At 36.1% G+C, this 7075-nt stretch overlaps 1 non-coding gene across 1 annotated transcript; it reads left to right on the top strand.

Annotated features, from left to right (window-relative positions):
- The first annotated feature begins 529 nt into the window (after positions 1–529).
- LOC138706859 (5S ribosomal RNA) lies at positions 530–648 on the top strand. The gene has a single exon (XR_011334106.1). It is a non-coding gene; the product is annotated as a 5S ribosomal RNA (ribosomal RNA).
- Positions 649–7075: the final 6427 nt, after the last annotated feature.

Genomic DNA, 7075 nt, shown 5'->3' with positions numbered 1-7075 from the left:
GGACATACGGGTAATCTATCTTTATTGAAACTCGGGTTCATAACATACGACTGATACTTTATATATCTGTCACGTAATCCATCAAGAGACAAATGTCCCCCCCCCCCTAGTCAGTAGCGAGCTTCAGTCCATTCGTAGTAGCCGCCGGTGCAAGAAGTGAATTGAAGTTTGTGTGAAGTTCCGTAGTATGGCATGAAAATGATGTCGAAAATCCGACTACAGTTCCACAACCATGTGGTTGAAAGGAGGCTCCGCTGTTGAACAACAATCCACCTGTGGCTTAACTTAGAATGCCGACTAGCTGTTTTATTAATCCCGTGTCAATCCAGCAGTGTGTGACGTTGAAACGTAACCAAACTGCCGTTGATAGATAGATTTATCATCTATCCCAATGACATCCAACGAGCTTGGTAATTTAGGTACAGAGTCTAAGCAGGCAGTTTACGTGTGTGTGTGAGCGAGTGCAGGTTTTATCGAGTGCACCCCAATCCCATCGTCCTCAAGTGCCTACAGATTACGCAGTTTCATCGGCAACGGCCATACCATGTTGAAAATACCGGTTCTCGTCCGATCACCGAAGTCAAGCAACATTGGGCGTGGTCAGTACTTGGATGGGTGACCGCTTGGGAACACCACGTGCCGTTGGCGATTTTTTTTTTACGTCACTATTTCCAGCGTGTTCTAATAAGACTTATGGGATATTATGTTCCCTTCCCTATTCCAGCTATAGCTTGGATGATGACGCCGCTGCATAATTGTAGAGTAATTGATAATTCTTAAGTACTTGCAGCTCCGTATTGAAACTTATGACTGGTAGCATATTCATATGAGACGGTTCACTTCTCTGCGTTTTCTCGAAGAAGGGAATATGTATTCAGGGGATTGTGAACGTACCTCGCGCTCTCCCTAGAAGTTAGAGACATTTTAGGTAAAGAATGTAATATACTGTACATATATGGCTAATTAAAATCCCATTAGTTACTACATTTCAGTGGGTAGTACAAATTCCATAATGAAAATATCTCTGTCCTAGTAGTTGTATCCTTTAAAGAAGCTCGTTGTTTTCCCATGATGAAGGGCAGAACTTGGTCGGTAGAAATTTAAACAGACTGCATTATCAGACCAGGCGTTATTTCAATATCAGCGTTTAGTTTAGGAAATATAGCAATAGCGGAGTTGGGAGAAGTAGTTATAGCATGTACAGTAAGTATAAACAGTTCGCTGTACTGTACAGTGAATATAAATATTTGAATGTACGATGGCAAAACATCAGACATACAGTACGTAGCTCACATATCTTTAAAAATAAATAAATAAATAAATAAATAAAAATAAAGAAGACATTCTGAGGAGTGAGTGGAAAGTGCATATTATAATGAATATTTTTAACTCTCAGTTGACATTGAGAGAGAAAGCCATGCATCGGGGAACCGGTGACTGTTTTTGCGTTACCTTCTGCTATTGGCGTTGTTGGTTAGTAACGAATGAAAGGGGTAGGACGCGGAATCAAATGTCAAAAAACGATAGGGAAATAATAGTAACTGGTTGTATTTCGATCGAGCTCGGCGTGCTGATTCACCAGTGGGGTGTTTCACAAAGTTTACAATCTTTGGAAATTGTGAACTCTGTTTGTAAACTTCTGTTTCACAATCTTTGTTTGTAAAGGTGGACTGTACAAAGGAAATCAAATCTTTACGAATGAAATTTTGCGCTCTTTACAAGTGATATGTTTGTTTCACAACGAAGGAGTAATTTTACAAACGTGTAAACTAAACTTTACTAGTGAAGTTAGCACATTTTCTACAGTAGCCCTGTTGAAATAGCTTCTAATTGTGAATGAAAAAAATAAACACATATGTATAAAATCAATTTTATAGTAACAGGGTACCATTAAGAATTACACTGAAGCAGTTGTGATGTTATTGAGTAGTTCTAGCGACTCAGACGAAGATTTTGCATTTAGGCCTAACGTAGAATTTTCCGGCCACGTTCGTATCATTGTACGAATATTAATGAAAGGTTTCGAATGAATCCCGCGCTATACTTCAGAATACCGCGTTAGTTCTTATATACGAGGAACGTATTTAATAAATACTCGCACTTAAAGAAGAAAAACTTTGCACCGAAAACCAATCACTTAATAATGCAATGTCGGCATTACTTACGCAGTATTCTGAAGTCGTTCCGAATCCCATTTCGCTGTAATCTCTCCTACAAGATATGGGACATCACATGCAACATCTGAAAGGGAAAAGTGGTGCCCTAACCTCAAAGCGAGAACTGCATTGGTTGCATAGTAGCTCTCAGTTCCCTGCGTTAGCAGATAAGAACGGAATTTATAAGATTACAGTGTGCAAAAGTTCACACATGGTAGTTGATGTTGTTACAAGATTGAAAAAACTCGAGGCGGGTTATTGATCACCGAATGTGCTTACTCGGGCAAAGGATTTTTATGCTCCTCCTGCTGGGTTCCCTAATGTTGGCGAGGTTATGGATGAAACAATAAAATATACTGATGGACCAGCAGAGAGCGAAGTTGATTTTAATGGATGGACATGTTAGCTGCTCTATCAACTGCATATAACTACGTGGGTCAAATCCATTATTTATCAATTATTTGAATGAATTTCGCGCTAACTTTCGTCAGTTAAGTCGTAGGCTAATTAATGCATTGGTATGCTCGACCAATTGCATGCCGCGAAACTCCGTTGTCGCCGATGTAGCAAAATCTAAATAAAATATATATAAAAAAATATAAACATGTCCATCGATAGTTCTAAAATTACAGCTACTTTACCTCTGATCCTTAGTGATTTTTGTAAACTGTCGTTGGCGATTTTGTTCAACCAATTATGCGTATTTGTAAGTTTGTTTCGCCGATTTTGTAAAGTTCGTTAAAACATACAAGTGAATAAGATTGCATTGTGAAACACAGTTAACAAGCATATGTAATATTTCCGTTGTTAATTGTATATTGTTAATTTGTAATTTGTTAGCGTTGTGAAACATGCCCCCATTTACCTTTAGAGGTAATATCTACATTAATATTTAGTTAAAATTTAAAGAAATTTTAAACGAATGGAAGCTGCATTTTAATTCACCCCAAATTACTATGTTCCCTTTCAGATTATCAGCTGTTGTTGTTGTTGTTGTTGTATTGTAAGTTCTCACTTATTGTTAGCTAGCCGTACCCGTTCGCTCCGCTCCACCTGTTAGAAATAAATATAAAGTAATTACATAATTAAAATAGGACGTCTGATCCAGGGAACAACTTTTACAACAGCGCAAGATAATCTGCTTCGCATATTACCCAATTTTTTTTTAGCACTGCATTTATTGCATATATATTTTATGTATTTTAACACGATTCAATTGAGCATAGTTAAAATATGAATTATTAAAATAATGGATTGCCAAGCTAAAGTACTATTACTGCATACTAAATCAATACACTCTCGTTGTTCGTTAATTCTCTGAGATTAAAATGCGTGTACATAAATATTATTTTAAGAAATACAGAAAACGAATGTACAAAATAGCCTATCAAATTTTCTGTGCATAAGAAGCTATTTTAATCTTACCTGTCCTCGATTTACTCAGACGTTACTGTAATAACATTATAGCATTATGTCCATCTAGAGAAACTACAGTTTCCAATGGTGAAATAATAACTAATTATACAAATCAGTTAATTTACGAGCTTGTGATATTACTTCATACAAACACAGAAACATTCCCTGTAGGCTATGTTTAATAGCTTTCGATTGTTTGTTGATGTCCAAGGCCCCTGTTTCGATTGTTGTTGTCCAAGGCCCCTTATAGACGAAGTCATTTGTTCTTAATTCATTGCACCGTCTTAGATAGCGTTATTTTAATTTTAAAACTCATTTATCTCATTAAATATCAGTCCTATCAAAATGTTGTAAAAAAATAAAACTTAACGGAAATCATTTTTAAAGGAACATCTGTTATGTAACATTTTTTCTCAAATATCAATAATAAGCGAGATATTTCGATTTATTTAATTCAGGCCCCCTTATAACTCCCCTTTTAAATAATGTATTTCGAATGCCATATAGCCTAAAATCTAAGTTACAACAAACTTAATTTATATTCCAGTTTTCATATAAATCGGTTCAGCCATTATCGCGTGAAAAGGTAACAAACATACAGACAGACATACAAACAAAAATTTCAAAAATGCGATTTTCGGTTTCAGGGTGGTTAATTATATATGTTAGGACCAATTACTTTTGGAAAATCGAAACTTACCAGAAAAATTTCGGCTACAGATTTATTATTAGTATAGATAGTACGAGATACGACCGCAATTTTGTACGACTAGTGTAATGAAGGAATGCAAAAAATTATTTTGGAACTTTGCAATGTTAGTCTATCATTAAAATAAAATTAAATCTTAATTCGTCCCTTTTGCAGGAGTCTTCTTCATCCAGTATGTTGTTGGCTGATATGGAGGAGGAGGGGGGGGGGACATGCTCTAAAGGGATTAAATTTGCTTAGCAAATCGATATGGTGACTAACGCTTGCAATGCGTCATAGCTATAATTGTACTGCGCGGTAATTTCAGAGTAATAAGAGTTCAGTTCAGGGATCTGCTAATTTCTTCATATTGTGTTCGGCAATGGAATAGTACCGCAGTAGCATTAAGAGGTTTTTATAATTTGAACTGATATGTGCAGGTATATTGACCCCCCCCCCCTCCCACCGCTGGCCGACGCGGACTGCAATGACAACAGTAAGCCACACGTCATACGTAAGCCTTTCTTCTTCTTCATCTTTGCTCGCCTGGCAAATACAGTCTTGGATTTCACATATTCAATTTTTCACAGTCCCAACTCCCTTGCATGGACGTGTTTTCACGTACCTTTAAAGTTTCTCCTCTCATTCATTCAGTCTATTCGCAAGCCTGAGGGTTTTCCGTGGTTTTCCCTAAGGAGCTAAGACAAATGTAGGGATGAGCCCAGAAAGAAAAGGGCATTCACTTCCTTAGACCCTGGTAACTGCTCTTTTTAGAGGAAGGAGGAGGAGAAAGAAACCCCCCCACCCCCACCGACGTGGACTGCAATGACAACAGTAAGCAACACGTTATATGTAAAGCCTTTATTATTATTATTATTATTATTATTATTATTATTATTATACAATGGGACTAAAGGTGGTGTAGATACACTATGTCAAATGTGCCACAATCTTTCCTGCAATAGAAAGACGAGGCGCTGGCCACTAGCAATATTTTACAACATGCTAAATATTGCAAGTATAAATTCATGGATAATTTATAGTTAGAAGAACTCAGAAAACAATATCAAGAAAACAATTCATTTTCCAATTGTGTGAAGAGCTGACAAAACCGTGGATGCAGCACCGCTTTGCACGTCCTACTTTACACCGATCTCTGCGGGCAACAATTGAAGAACATCTGAACATTGCTGTGCAACAACAATGCCAGGTAATGCAGCCAGATGGTGAACGTACTGTTTGCTATAAATGTCCTGCAAAGAAGAGGAGAATGATGACAACATTTTGTGGACTTTGCAAAAAGGGGTTCTGCAGAGAACATCGCGCTGTTGTTTGCACTAATTGTAAATAGGACAATAACATGAACGTAAAGACTTTATGACAAACTTAAAATTAAATGAACACTAATGGCTACGAAAAGTGTAAAAGTTGTTAAATGTGTGATATTGAGTTGATTTCAGTTAATTAAAATGTGAGTAGTAAAAATTACGAATGCTTACCTTTAACATGAGTACAGTGATGATTACCTGTCTAGGGTTAAGTAGTCGCGTGGTGAGTTTAGGAATTCCCAGACCACCTCTAAGATTGTTTAAAATAAAGGTATTGTAATCGTACGTTTCTGTCTTTTGTCAATAGTAACGTTGACCTTTCTTTTTCGAGAAAACAAAATCTGTTGTACAGTTAAAGGTACTGAAATAGTAAGAAATTTTCTGAAATCCCCACGCGTTTGCAAGTGTAAGTCTCTGTTGTAACCTGTTGATTTACGAGAGACTGCGTGTGCTTCCGTACAGTGTTTCTAAAATGTGCAGTAACGAGTCAGAAATCATTGGAATGTAGTGTAGGTGTGTTTGTTATAACCGGGAATCAATCCGCAGTACTTGACCAATCAACTACGGGAAATATCAGAAAAATTGGCAGGAGTTAGCAAGAAAAACAAAGGTAAAATATCACGTGAACGAGCACCGATACCGAGCACTATGTACAATATACCCTAGAGAAAAAGACAAGAAAACAAAAGTCAACCGCTGCAAGTGTTACGAAGTGGTGTGTGAAACATATAATGAAGAATGTCTGCGGGAAGCGCATCTAGTGAGATAAAGGGTGAAATGGAGGATTCTGCTAAAAATAAAGAAAGGAAGAAAAATGTTTACAGTTAATACAAGTATTGTTTTCTCTTGTGGGTTTATGTTTAGTATAATAGATGTGTGTGTGTGTGTGTGTGTGTGTGTGTGTTCATTAAAAATTAGCATATCCTTAATGAATACATCCTAAGTGGTATAAATGAAATTGTATAAACTGCAGGGAATCTTAAAATATGAAAATTGCGATAGTTGTTTTCTTTACAGTCCGACCTTTTTTAATAAACTAGTGTGAGATATGAAGTTTTGCACATTTAAGGGTTGTTAACATGAATGTAAGGAATATATATTATGATATGATATGATATGATTCTCAAATACTCTGTCCTGCTGACCCTTCACATTTCTGTATTCGGGCGAGTGTGTATTCTTCTTCTTCTTCTTCTTCTTCTTCTTCTTATTATTATTATTACTATTACTATAATTATTATTATTATTATTATTATTATTATTATTATTATTATTATTATTGTGTGAAGAGTTGTATCGGAAGTGCTTTATAGACTAAATTAATAATTTCTATCTTAACTGAAATATTTACATTATATTTCACACAGTATAGTTACAGGTAGCATAAATTCAGATAATGGTTTTTATATGGGAATCTACTTCTTGTGTTTAGAGGCTACATTTATACAGAGTTAATAATTTCTCCCCTATGTAACATATTTCCATGA

This window comes from Periplaneta americana, chromosome 9 (assembly GCF_040183065.1).
Source record: "Periplaneta americana isolate PAMFEO1 chromosome 9, P.americana_PAMFEO1_priV1, whole genome shotgun sequence".
Classification (NCBI taxonomy): Eukaryota; Metazoa; Arthropoda; class Insecta; order Blattodea; family Blattidae; genus Periplaneta; species Periplaneta americana.
This window is presented reverse-complemented; position numbering and strand designations above follow the sequence as displayed.